Source organism: Ostrinia furnacalis, unplaced genomic scaffold (genome assembly GCF_004193835.3).
Source record: "Ostrinia furnacalis isolate ACB-3 unplaced genomic scaffold, ASM419383v2 OfSCF0398, whole genome shotgun sequence".
In the NCBI taxonomy this organism is placed as follows: domain Eukaryota; kingdom Metazoa; phylum Arthropoda; class Insecta; order Lepidoptera; family Crambidae; genus Ostrinia; species Ostrinia furnacalis.
In genome coordinates, this window is record NW_021130637.1 from 462,131 (window position 1) to 477,184 (window position 15,054).

Sequence of the window (15,054 nt, forward strand, 5' to 3'; positions counted from 1 at the left end):
CGCACTATGTGACGAAAGGCCGATCTAGATGGACAATATTATTTGACAATATTAATTAGCTTTAAAGGCGGTATCTATTGATGATTTGACTATATATAGCAAAAACAGTCATAATTGCATTCAGTTTTGGTACATTTAACGCTATAATACATAAACCAGTATACGTTGATACACGGTTATAAAGAATTACTACCTGATAGGAGGTCAGCTTAAAATGAACATGTTTCTAAGAAGAAAAACAAAGCTGAATTCTTTATGGCAATTGAAAATAAATAAAAAGGATGAGTGAATAAAAATATAGAATGCCATGCCAGCCACTTTCCAGCCAATTGTTACAACAAATTCGGGAAATGTTCATTTCAATATTTCATAACTCCTCCGTTACCTCGTAAGTTTCGTATTTTATCGAAATATTCATTCCGCTTATTTTTTTCATTTTTGGGATATTTTATCCATTGTTCGTAGAACTCCCTTCGGGATATAAATATTACGTATTCTGAAAAAAAAAGAACGAAAAAAAAATTTTGGCATCAGCTTTACTAAAAAAATTGACAAGGTTCCGCACCAGTCCGCACTTTCAAATTTACTTTGAGCAATACAATATGAATGAGACTACAACATATATAAGTTGCAGCCATGGTACAATAAAGTACATGTAGTTTCTGGTCCAACAAACACAAAGTTCGCATTAAAAATGTAATATCCATCACATTCGACAGCTATGTTTTCGGCATCTGTAAAGTTATTTGCAATGTGAATGAATAAAAATGGTAGTTCTTACCATCAACTTCACGATCCATCATTAACTTTAGCACTATTAATTTTATAAACACTTTGAAATAGCGACAGACCAAATGCAGAAAAGTGAATGATTTCTTCATGAATTCCACCCGTAATGACACTTCAAAAATATTTATTAATTTATTGGATGGTACTTGCACAAAATTATCACCATAATCGTGACCTCCAGATTGTCGGCTATCGATTTTGCTAGTATTATTGGAGATTTTAATTAACCCTTTTTGTCCATCTAGATCGGCCTTTCGTCACATAGTGTGCCGCTTCAATCGTTGACTGCGTGCATCTATTGAAAATCCTGATGACGTTGCCATACATTTTCATCTTATCAATCTCAAGTCTTTGCTGCGAAGTAATCGTGCGTTGATGCAATGCTCAAATGGAGATACAGCTATACAAATATCTCTAGCCACATCAATAATCTAATTCAACACTAAAAACTGTTTCTGAATCTACGTGTGAAACTCGGTAATAGATTCAAGCCTGCGATTTGCTGAAATTAAATATTTAGGTTAATCGCAAACTTAAATTAATGCTCGAGTGTAAATTCAACGTCATTTCAGAATACAAGCCATAATCTGATTTCATAGCCGGTTACATGTATTTGGTTCCCCTGAGTAAAATAGAAGCTGTGACAAGTCTTGTCTTTTTACAATGTGAAAGTATAAGAAAAGTGACGTGTAGTGTAGGTAGGAAGTGAATACTAATCAAGTAAGCAATACAAAACAAAAGCCTTAATTTCTGTTCAATAAACTGCCATTTTTACCGCGATGTATAAATAAGATAGTAATAGTCAAAGACTAAGATATTAGAAACGTTAGCAGTGGTCTATGTGAGGGGCAAAACGGTGTGTAATTAATATTATAACGTGAAATCTCCCTGTATTAGTATAGTTTTGCGAAAAGCTACGCCTGTTGTGAAGTAAACAGGCAGAATAAACATAAAATGACACTGCAGGCACACTGCACTGATCATTCTGGTGCGTATGTTAAAGAAGTTAGTGACATGGTGTATCAAAGAATCTCTTGCTTGTAAGGATAACTTGTATATAGCTAAAAAGTAATTAAATAAACGTAAAACATTTCATGAAGTCGTCATCTATATTAGTATTACGTACCGAAGCGAATGATATTTTTATAATAATTATGGACTTAGCTCGGTACATTTTCTTTTTTCTATAAATTGTATGTTATAAGTTCTTCTAATTTATTTTTAATATATTTTTAGCTTAAGGTTTTTCACGACCCATTTTTTCTGTAATGTAAGTGTAATCTCAAAATATTAGTATTTGAAGTAACATTATGTTTGTTATATTTATACATTATGCTTATTTTGGTAAATGAATAGGCTAATGACATAATCGAATTAATTTTTCGGACATTATACGTGTAGCATATGATAACTATATTTTTACATAAGATGGTTAGATATTATAATAAATGATTATCGTAATAATTAGCCTAATTGTATTACGGTTAACGATCACTGGTGCGTACTGAACTGTTGAATGTTGAAGAGTTTTAATAGAGGTTAGCCACAGACCAGTTGTTTGGGAGGTTGTTAATGTAATGTTTAGTGTTTAATTATTATTACTTTCGATTTATCTTCCGCTAGGGTAAGTTGACGGTTTAATATTGTTTCGTCTGGTCATTTGCACACCTACCGTTTCGTAGGACATGCTCGATGCATGAGTTTATAATCTCTCTACTTTTTTATAATATTAAGTTGAATAAGTTGTACATATTATTGTTAGGGTGGTTGGTTGTTTTATTTAATATCAAAATTATAATATATTGCGCGCCGCGGGGACGTGATGTCCCCACGCGGACAATCTCTGCTTGTTTGTGATGCACGCTGACGCTGAGTTTGTCTCGCTAGCCTTGATCTTTATTGTGATTCTAACAGAGAACAAAGTTGTTTTTGTTTCTAATTTATTTGTACAATACTGTTAATCTTTACACTTTTTTTCCGTAGCTATCTTATATATGATTTTTTTCATAATAATTATAAGTGACCTTCGTAGTTTTTCATAACTTTATGGTGTTTTTTAGTATTTATATGAAGTCGGACAATAGAATATGAAATATGTTTATGCGATTGATCCCAAAATCAAACACGTTTGTCCACGCAGCAGTTCTTGCCTGGCGTGCTAGTATGGTGATGAACTATGTCAATTTGCCAGTGGACGTTATTATTTCTACTGAAGTAGTTAGAACACGGTTGTATTTAGACAAATAAAATAGAAAGCACTTAGACAATTTCATATTACGCTAATAATAATGTTGTTGACAGAAGATAATAAACATGTTCAAAGATTGAAAATATTTTATACTCACTGTTCAATGATGTTTGTCGCTTTCACTTGCACGTACCTACATAAGTCATCTCTCTGCCTTTAGATAATAACAATCTAATATAATTATTGTACCATAGATTTCTTCTACCATAAAACAGATAGATAAATTGGTAATTCCACTCATGTACTTAATTAGTGAAAGAAATAGATTTCCATAGTCAATAGAGTAAGTTATAAGATTCCCCATTCATAAGGCTTTTTCGTGTGATTGTGTTGAAATACAGAGTTTTGAAGATTAGGCAATAGTGGGAAGGGAGTTCGTAAAACACAGAAATTTTGGGATCAAAATTACAAAACACCTATCGGCAATCAAAAGTGTAAACACTGTAATATCTGTAACAATGTATATTTAGACTTTCCATAGATTGTATCGTAATACCGTAATACTTAGTATACATGTGAGGCGCATTTTGTTATCTTCGCGTATTATTAACGCCGCCATTACAGATGTTACAGTTCCAGAATCTGTTACAACTTCAGTTGGTATATGAGCAGCTTTATTATTTATATGTAACTATCGTTTAAGATGCCATTTGTTGTAACTCATGTTTTAATATTAAATAAAAATTTTGGATCAAAACAATGATTTTTGTCTTTTCAAACCTCAATGTTGCCATTGTCATGTTTAAAAAGTAACTAGTCTTGAACTCTATAGATCGTGTCATCCACGATGACGCGCCCTACCAATTTTTGGTCGAGAGAAGCGCGGGGTGCGGGGAGTTTGATCCGAGCAATCCGAGCGTCATTATTGAAGCGTGCACTCATGGATAATTTAGCGTGTACCGATAACACTCAAACATTAGCGGAAGATGGAGGGGTGCGTCTTCGTGGATGACACGATCTATAGCAAGTGCATAATATTCTTATAATAGTCGGTTGTCTAATTAGGCTGCTGCTATAGCCAGATGAGCAGCGCTACCTATGTAAACAAACACGTTTGGTTCGGCGAGTCTCATCACAACACACCAGCTCATGTTCTCACGCTGCGTATGACACAGCTTTAGTCGCGAACGCTCGACAGGCCTCATCATACTAGTAAACAATTGTCAATAGGTTCATACACCTCCTTAATCTCCTGTCGTTAATTATCCCTCCGAGTATTGTTTTTATTAGCTGTGCTAAAGATTTTGGATTCAAAATATGGATCATTCGACAATCGTGAGTATTTTTTGACACATGGGAATCATGGGGATGTGCTTTTCATGTAACGTGTGACCAATCAACTAAAAAGCTCCCCATCTTTCATACTCTACATTCAATAATAATCATGTAGGTAAGGTAGTAATTTACAAGACATGGTTATTTAGTTAAGGATATGATTAGCATAAAATATTCATAGACCCTACCAATTTCTCGACTGCCACCTACAGCAGTCACTGAAATGTGCAAATTACCGCTATTTGATGTTGTTAAAAATGTAACATGAAATTTTAATTAAATTCTTTGGCCTTTTAATTAAAGTCCTAATTATACGTTAAAAATGCGATTATATTATTTCTTTAGTATGTGAGAAGACGATAACAAAATAGCTACATAAACGTCTACGACGCTCTCGTGCGTTCTACACGTGACACTTTTTGTAAATGGGACAACAACCTTCATGTATAGGCATAACACGTTTTAATTCTATTTAAAAAAAATGATAATAGTTTACTTGGGTATATACCCATTTACTAGATTAAGTATATAGTACTCGTATATATAATAAAAGGGTGTCAGTTACTCCAGACTCCTTTAATCCGCTTATTTCATTTCCAACTGATTGTATAAAACAAGAGTAACCTTTCACGGGTGTCCCATTTAATGTTATACATAGAGTCAAGCTGAAATCAAGAGGGAAGCGAAATATAAATACTCACAGGACTATCACCAATGAACCACCCATTTGCATTCCTACAAATACCTTCCGGAAAATGCTCTAGCTTTAATGTGCTTCAAACAGCATTTTTTTAAACTTTCCATGAGCTGTCCTAAGTACTTGTAGTAAACTAAACAAACCACTTCAACTCTCGTATTCAATGAGAAAATTAGTCGGCCCGCATCAATTCAGCTAACTAACAAGCTCTTCGAAACACATTGATTGATTTGTCCCCAAAATAAATCTGGCTTTACATAAAAGTTTGAAAGTAAAAATCTTAGAAGTTAATCATTTATAACACCTGCCCAGGAGCTTTAGCGGCGCTAGTAAAGATTTTAGTTTATCACAAATTTAGTTACAATTGAATGATCAAACGAACTTACCAAGTGAAGTTCGATCTAAATTATCCTGTTTTCGCCGAAGAGATTTAATCACGGTCTCAACACCCTCGTGTCGACACTCCTTTCCTATATTTATCCAGTTTCATCTCAGAACTGAGCTTGACGACAGTAGTGGTTAACACCGAATCGATCACAGTGACTGCAAAGCTAACACTCTGATTGTTGTAAAACATAAGCTCACTTGCATTTTAATTAATAAATAAATAATGTGGTTAATTAAAACTTATTAATTTATTTGGATACAGTTTGACCAGTATTCCAAAACAGTATTGATTTGGATTCCAAGTAACACTGTTGCGAGGAAAAAGTTTGGTTTCTATTTAATAGCACTTTTGATTCTTGAAACCTGACCTATAAATTATATTATTTATTTAAATAATTATATATTTCAATAAATTATATGATTTCACTAACGATATTGCTAAGCGGTGGTTATTTAATGTTATTATAGGATGCACCTGACTTTAAAATATGCTAAGAAAATAGAGTAAGGTAGGTACAATGATGTAATTGAGCATTGTAAAAATATTTATTTGTCAGTCATTTGGTGTAGTGGTTTCGAAACGGACTACTATGCCGAGAGGTCCCGGGTTCGATCCCCGGCCGGGCAGTAATTGAATTGATACATTTTAATTTCTGTGATGGGTCTAAGGTGTTACTATGTATTATATGTACTTATGTATATAAAATCGGTATTTAAGTATGTTTATATCCGTTGTCTAGGACCCATAGCTTTGCTCAGTTTGGGACTAGGAGCGTAGTTATTTAATTTTTAGCGTTTAGAGTCGTGGGTTCAATTCCCGCCTTAGGCAGTTTGATTTTTTCAAGTTATTTATAATTTTCAAATTAGGAGCGTAGTGTAAAATGTCGAAGGAAGGATATTTATTTATTATTTGGCAAAAGAATGGCTACTGGGTAACATCTCGCATTACCTCGGAGCAAAAAAATGGCTACTGGTTAACATCGCGCGTTAACTTGGAGCTAAAAATGGGTCAAAGTTACGCGTCGTGTCACAACGCTTATAATAAAAATGTACGAGCACTTGCACAAAATAGTTGTTACAACCAACCTTTTGTTGGGTCTAATTCTCGTCACTACACTGCACAACTTAAAATAATTACGTTTTTTGTCGGTAAAAACGTCCTGGTGACGTCACTTAAGCATTTTTCTTATACTGCGTGCGGTCGTTGCGCGTGCGCACAAAGGAATGAGACCGCTCGGACACCGAGCCCACAGCGTGGTAGGGGTGGGGTTGCCCGCTCTTTTGTTTTTTAATACTACTACGCTGAATATTGTGTGCGGATTGGGTTGTCGTACAGGGGTACTACATGGTAAAATAAATCTCGGAGGCGAAAGCAGGATAATAGAAGTAATGAATGTTACTGAAAACCTTTTTTATTTCGATTCTTTTTATTCTGTTTTGAGATGAAAATAGGTGTTTTTTATATTTACTTAGAAGTTACTTGCCCCTACCTGTAAATAAAACGAATGAATGTCACTAACGAAGCGAATACGATATCGAATTTATAATGATACATTGTCTACAAACAGTGGAATATGCCCATCTTCCGTCCAATTGTTGACCACAGAGTAAGTAGCCGAGTCTCGGACGATCGCAAAGGGCATTTAAAGCGTTTATCCCACTGATTCCCACTGCATCAGCTTACGTGACTAACCACACGAATATGTGGTGCGACATTAACTACTTGGTAAACAATAATTTTGATATAAATATATATTATCAGTATTATAATACCTTTGTTGTAGTCCAGTAGTTATCAAAAGTTGAGCATCCATGTCGTGATATCTGAGGTTCGATTCCTGCCGTCACGGCATAAACTGAGTATAAACCTCAGATCATAGAAAGGTATAAACTGAGCAGATGCCATTTTGGTGCGTGTACCTACATACTCTGTTTTTTAGTGTTGAAGTTGTTATTTATTTGTAATGCTTTTAATACTCGCATCAAATAAATACTTTCTTTCTTTCTTTCTATTTTGGATGTTTGTCCCAACTTTGGCTAGGAAATCGCAGACTTTAACGAACACGATAATCTGAAATTAAACAATAAATGAATCAGTGCTTTGGAGGATATCAAACACGTGTATTAGCTCAACGATTGAAACAATGAGAGTTTTAAATAAGCTAGCTCTAAGATACTTTACTGAAAAAATATCCAGACAGAAACATACCGTTACTGTAAATTTGCAAAGACGATTGTTTGAAAGAAAATGTTAGTCAGGTATTCTGCAGGTTCGATTCGAATCAGCGACTACTTACTGCCACAGTAGATGTACTACCTACTAATACCACAGAATATTATTAAAGTACTAAAGTAAATAAAATCTACTTATTTATTTATACCGGCACGGGGCTGTGACCTCCGTTGTTCACTCCACACGATAAAAGTTATATTGAAAGTAAGTATTAAAACTAGAATCAACGATTTCATTATCGGTTTATTGATGCGAATAATTTAATGCTCTTTCTTTTTTGTTAAGTTTTGTTTTATTTTTGACTGACTTAAATGCTTTTTAGTACATAAGCTCATGACCTTCTTTTCGAATTTTTGGATAAGTCACTTAAAAGTTAAAAGCGAAGTGTTTTGTACCTTGGTCGGAAAATATTTTTTTCAAATGGTACCTACCAACTACCAATAAGTAACGTAGATGTACAAGAGTCCTTTTACATTCTTCGCCCTACCGATTACGTTGGCTTGAGAAACCGGAAGAGGCCGATTGTCGGTGAACTTAAGAAGTTCCTAACACGAGGTACTGCTGTAAACTTCCGTCGTGATTGAGGATGTAAACATTCTAATCAAATAAATGCTCTACTATCCAGAAGTGACATGTTAATCGCTCTGTACACAATCGTTCGACAATGTGACTCGATGTTTCCTTATTAAGTGTACCTAATTTACTTGGAAATATACTTTGGGAATTTTGATGGGTACTTTTACTGAAGTTCTGCAGTGGCATAATAAAAGGAAGGTGATAAACTAGCTTCAACCTAGGTCTCAGCTTCGTTCGCATGGATTTCGATCTTATAGAAGTCTCAAGTCATTACAAAAGCAGACAAATTAAAAGTTATTAACTACACTATGAGCTACCATCATCATCATCATCATCATTTCAGCCATAGGACGTCCACTGCTGAACATAGGCCTCCCCCAATGATTTCCACAAAGGCTGGTTGGTAGCGGCCTTCATCCAGCTACCAAAAAATTGGTGTTTTTCCGCTAAAGGATATTCTAAAAAAATACAATAGTTCTTCTAGTTTTCACTGCCCTCAGGGCAGAGGTCACTGCCCTACGAGAGATTTCCAAGGCGATAGCATACAACGCGAACCTGCATGAGTAATGTAGATCATAACAATGAAATTATTTCATAAAACGAAATGATTTAGGGTCGAGTCAGCAGGACGTGCAATCCTGAGCCAATCGTGCGCCGCCGGACCGCCTGCGCAGCCCACTGCCCCTCACAACTATTATATTACGATCGCACGTCGCACGCAGAGTAAATACGCGTATTTTCAATCTCCATATAGTGGTTAAAAGTGCCTGATTTGCTCTCGCCAAGGCATGAAAACTTATGTAGTGACCATCTGTAGGGAAGTTCCGAACAAGAGCGCTTTTCACTTCGCCGCCTGGGACCAATTATGCACGTGTGAGTATAGCCTTAAGTTATCAGTTTTAATGCTAGTTCTGTATTCTAAACACTATCTTACTCGAAATTATATCTTCTTTTCTTAAATTCTCTTAATTTATTAACCGTTTAGATAACATAATACATAATAAAACAGGAAAAAAATTAATAAAATCCTCAAAATGCACGACATTTTTCAGTAGAAAACATTTTGAAGCCATAAAAACCATACTTATGTACAACATTAACAAACTGTTCGTACCTAAACAACAAGAATTCATTATAAATTTATGAATTCTGTACATCCAAATTGCTTTCACGTTTACAAACACTCTAAACCGTATTAGCTCTTATCATTGACATAAAACTCTACGTAAGTGACTATGTTCTGTTGCCTCTCGAATAAAAAATATAAACTCGTTTTTTTATTTTGAGTTAGTAAATTCTGTAATTTTGCGTGTACCTACCTAAGCTTAGTTTCAGAAAACAATGGTTGTTTGGTTTGCCGTTGTCTTGTAGGTACAAGTTCCAAATAAATAGTTGCTAATGGTAGCTTTTTTAGCTGATTCATGCGTTTAGTAGTGAACCTGTCATAATGAAGACACCTTCGTGACAAACATAACTGGCAATGATCCCATTTACGATAACGAGTGCAGAAATTGTCACGAATCATCTTCAGCTAAACGTCGGTTTCCTCAAATTCTTAAAGCTACAATAGTCTATTGAGCATCACTATTGTGGAAAGATCTTCATTAAAGTTAAGTTTTTGAAATAGATTATAATAACTAGGAACCCTCCAATATCCTGAATTATCACGAGAAAAGAGTTTCTCCTACCTACGATTCGACATATTATTTAACAAAAGCAGTTTTTCCTGTTGCAATAAAACTTAACTAAATGTAATGTTTCTGAACCTAAAATAAATAAATGAATAACAAACACAAATCTATATAAATAAAAATGAATTGCTGTTCGTAAGTCTGATTAAAACTCGAGAACGGCTGGGCCGATTGAGCTGATTTTGGTTTATAAAATGTTTTTTGTAGTCCAGGCAGGCCCCTCTTTCCCACTGGGCACTTTGGGCACGTGCCCAGGGCCCCGCGACTGAGGGGGCCCCCATCTGCTAATAAGTCCTTTTACCTCATGATGAGGGCCCCCTCTTAATCCTTAAGATCCTTAAATGCCCAGGGCCCCTAATATGTTAAAGATGGCCCTGCCAGGTTAGGTGTAAACGGTCAAAATTTGCTTATTTAACAGAGTTCGCCGGGTCAGCTAGTCTAGAATAAGAAAACAAAACCATCGCTTCTAAGGAATTAAGTTGCATGCATGATTTCTAATTTGTAGTCGTTTGTTACGTTAATGAACAAAAGGTAAAGTTAACTACAAAAAGAGATAAGATATCATCGAAAATGAGAGTATGGTGTTTTATAATTTAGAATAAGCATAATAAATTACATTTACATCTCTTGTGTATCAAAATAAACCTACATATTTCACTTTACAATCAACTAAAACTTAGTTAACTCAAATTACTATTAACTTCAGGTTAATCTGATTTAGCTATTTTACGAGACTGACAGTATATTGTAACTGTCTGTTGTTGCTAGATCTTTCCCTCTACCAGCATCTCTGATTAAGAGAGACAGATAGTGCCGCATCAAACGATCAGTGGATCCGACCCTCGGACAGAGGTGACCTCAGTACTTCTAGCATGAACAACTTTCATCTTCGAATCGTTTGCGTATTCGATAAAATTCGAAACTCAATCTTCGAATTAAACGATAACGTGACAATTCTGATTCTCAAAATAAGTTTCGTGCAACCACATCTCATACTAAGTTCACTTTACGACACGTTCACAAGGGCGCTGTTATAGTTTTCTTACTAAATCTTTTGATGGCGATTCGAGTACGCAAACGATTTGAACTCGAAAGTTTTTCGTGCTAGCCGTACAGAAGTAGGAGAGTGATGTGTGTATGAGAATTTGAGAAATGTATAGGAAGCGGTAACTCGGACAGCCCCTCGTGATGTCGCGTGAGCACGCTGCGCCCGCGCGCGATCTAGCCTGCCCAGGTATTAGGGCTGTGAATTATTTTTAAAATATTTTATAACATTATAACAATAAATATTAATAATAAAAATACCATTATATGAAGAAAGTAAAAAGTATAATCTAAAAACTATAGGTTGATTGCTTCAACGAATGTAGAGTTCTTGCAAGTACGTAGGAATAAGTACTGTTAATGTGCAAATTGGATTAGATGATAAAGTATTCCAAATTATTTTTGTAATTATTATGTATAGAAATACATATCAATCTAATGATTATTGAAAATTGTGTTAAAAACAAATAAAAAATAACAATATTTGTATCGTATGACGTTGATGTCTTTTACATTGGACAAATGTTTTTTTATGAAAAATGACATATTTTCAACCAAAAAGTCACATAAAAATGTTTTTGGTTGAGTATAAATAAAATGTCGAAGCCCAAGTTATCGAAAAATGTATCGGTAAATAGAATAACGATGTCAGCCCTAGTAACTGCGGACGCGTCGATGACGGGCGACCGCCGAAATCGCGCGCCAGGCGGAACACTCCACGCTGCCGTTATTGATAAATTGCTGCCGCGTAAAATTGACGCAGCGGCAATTGTCCGCTGCTGCAGCCTGCGTACGCACAATGTTGCGCTAGCAATCATGTGCAGGACACGTGACTGCTGGAGAAATTTTCCTGCTCCCTAGACAAAGTTTCAATCGCGACTTTCAATTTCTAAATTGCTTTATGAAGCGAAGTAACTACTTATGAATACACCGGAGCGAAGCAATTTCGGAACTCTTATGCATAATAAATAGTGACCCAGAAGACCCAGTCAACATGGCAGATTCCCTCAAAATATTTATTTATTCAAGCGTATTTTTATTCAATGAGGATCATTTCGATTTTTAGCTGTGAATGTATAGGGCTAAGAAATCCTTAATACACAGTCCAAAAAATTTTGTTCTACGACAAAAATTGACGAAGTTATAGCCAAATTACTAAAAAAGTTCACTGACCGCCCGACGCGGGGACGATGACGTCACTATATCCGATCCGAACGCTGCCGGCGTACTGCGTGGATAGAAAATATTTTTTTCTAGCCAAACTATCAGTTTTAGAGAAAAACTTGTAATGACATTTATTCATCAGAATAAAGTAAGCTATCGATAGGTAATTTTTAAAAATAGAAATTGTGAAAAATAACGCAAAAAATCCATACGCTCATACGATTCAATGGAACGCAGAGACGCGATTGGGGTCTCCGCGGTGGTATATTTGGCGATTTATTCAAATAAAGTGTTCATATAAGTGTTGTTAGAGTCATATCTTCTTCCAAGTAAAATATAAAAATGTATAGGTATTAATTTATTTACTTCTAACAATAAGGTATAGCTGAGGCAGATCCCCCCCCCCCCAGGCCCGAAACGGGTATGACTTGACCCCTCCCTCTCCCCCCAGGCCAGAAGCTGGGTAAGGCTTGACCCTCCCCCCAGGCTATAAGCTGGGTATGACTTATCCCCCCCCCTCCAGGCCAGAAACTGGTTATTAGCATCATATTATGTATTAATATGTTCAATACAAACAATCATTAAGTTACACTCACCCCAACCAACCGCGTCTCCGCATTGCATCGAATCCTATGAAAATGTGGTTTTTGGACATAGCGATACTTATTTTTCACAATTTTTATTTTTAAAAATTACTGGTCGATAGTTTACTTTATTTTGATGAATAAATGTTATTAAAAGTTTTTTTCTAAAACTGATAGTTTAGCTGGAAAAAAATATTTTCCATCCCAATAGTACGCCGGCCGCGCTCGATTCGGATATAGTGACGTCACGCGGCCCTGCGTACGTTGACTTTTAGCGGCAAAAACGGCCTATGTTTATTACTTAATATCTTCGTAAGTAATGGTCCGATTTGGATAATTCAAAAAGATATATCTTTCTTATGTCTTAAAGATTAACGTAGATACCAGTTTTATTGAATTTTCTACAACAGTACTGATCCTCATTTGGGAATCAATTAACTTTATTCTGTGAAACAAATTCGAAAATGAAATTGTATAGAATCACTCAGTCAGATCTCAAACTACCAGTACCCAAAGCGTTTTCATGAGAGAAGTAATTAGGACTCTAGCGTTTTCACGAGAAACTGTGAAGGTCTTTTCTATCACTTTTTATGGGCTGGCGGCTGATGACATCCTCTATTCTGTATCGTACGATACACTAACCAGTCTGCAGTTACCTCACGAGGTTTTCAACAACAAACTGCGTCATACCCTCGTCACAACTCTAACTAGGACATCTAATAAATTCAGTGACCGTGTATAAAACGCATGACCTCGATGATGAGCAGAAATCGGGTAATCACGGTAAAGACAGATGTCCAAATTGCCCTAAAGGGACCAAACTTCCCAAATTAAGTAATCTTTGAAAACTCAACGATAATGTTATTGTTTATGGAATAAATGACTATGACTATGACTTTAAAAAATTTGCATAGAATCTAAAACGAAGTAATGATATTTTTGCAACTTTCATAAGGTCATGTTCATGTGCTCTACACATGACTGTAAATATTCTCCCACTTCATGGAATATTCCTTAAAGTGGAAACTTCAGAATTGTTAATTCCTAATATCTACCTATGTTATTTGAGTGTCAGACAGAAATAGTCTCGTATGGTAAGGTTAGCATTGTTTTTGCAAGATAATATGCAAACCGTGACTCTTTAGCATTCTAATTTAAGGTCACCCATCTTATGGTTTTCGCCTACAAATTCATGCTAGATTAGTAAATAAAGTTCATATTTACTTTCAAAAGACACACGCTTAATACCATAATAATTTTAATTAATGTCAACCTTGAAACATACTCGTTCCTGCTACTTTATCGTCTCGAAGTAAACATTCTAAATCGATTACTTACTTGCACTCTAACAATAGTCTACAGCTAGTTAAATATTACTATAACAATGTAATGCATACAATTAATGCATAATAATAATAAAGCAACTGAGAAAATGTAAATCTGGTCGTAGAAATTTCCAACTTTTCCAAGTAAAAATCAAATTACTTCGACATTACAATTGTTCAATTGGTGGAAAGAATCAGATGGAATGGAAATCACTTTTTACATAAACATCTGTTTCTTTGTTGACAATATTTCTATAGATTTTTAAAAGATACTTTACTTAATAGTGCTAAGAAATGCTGAAACATCGACATTGGAGTGACATAATGTATACAGGTATAAACTAACTGGGTTCGTAACTCTACGTAGCTGGCTTGCAATCTGCATTTCGTTTTCTACTGTCTCAAATTTTATGTGAAGTATGATATAGGTAGAGATGATGGCACGTCATACTTAACTTTGTGGCACTAATTTTCATATGCGCAAATTTTCAACAAAATGTTAACAGATGAATGACTGGAAAACCCTTTCTGTCATTTTCGTTGAACCAGCTGTCTTTTTACAAATTTTGTAAAAAGACAGCTGGCATTCGTTATTTGAAGTTGTTAAAAACAACAGATATTTTACATTACATTTAACATTTTAGATATTTTAACAGTCCATTGAAAATAAATTGAGGTAGGATATTTAAAAGTATTCACATAATTGAATAACTTTTTTATATAAAGAAAAACAACTTGTAAGTACGTATTATTTTGGTGACGTTTTGCATCTTTATCTGTAACGATAAGCTCAAACTCTTCGTAAGTTCAAACAAACAACATTAATTAAAATACGTAGCCGTAATAATCACTTTTCAAACATTTTAACAAACCTCAAAGTCTTCAGCCCACACATTAACTGAACAAACAAACACTGAATCTTTTTCACGTTCTGGAGAATATGTTATCATAATCCTAAATAAGTAATAGTTACACGTGGATTTGAAAACTATATCTGATATACTTATTAACATCTTACCAAGGTGATAAATATTTTGCAAT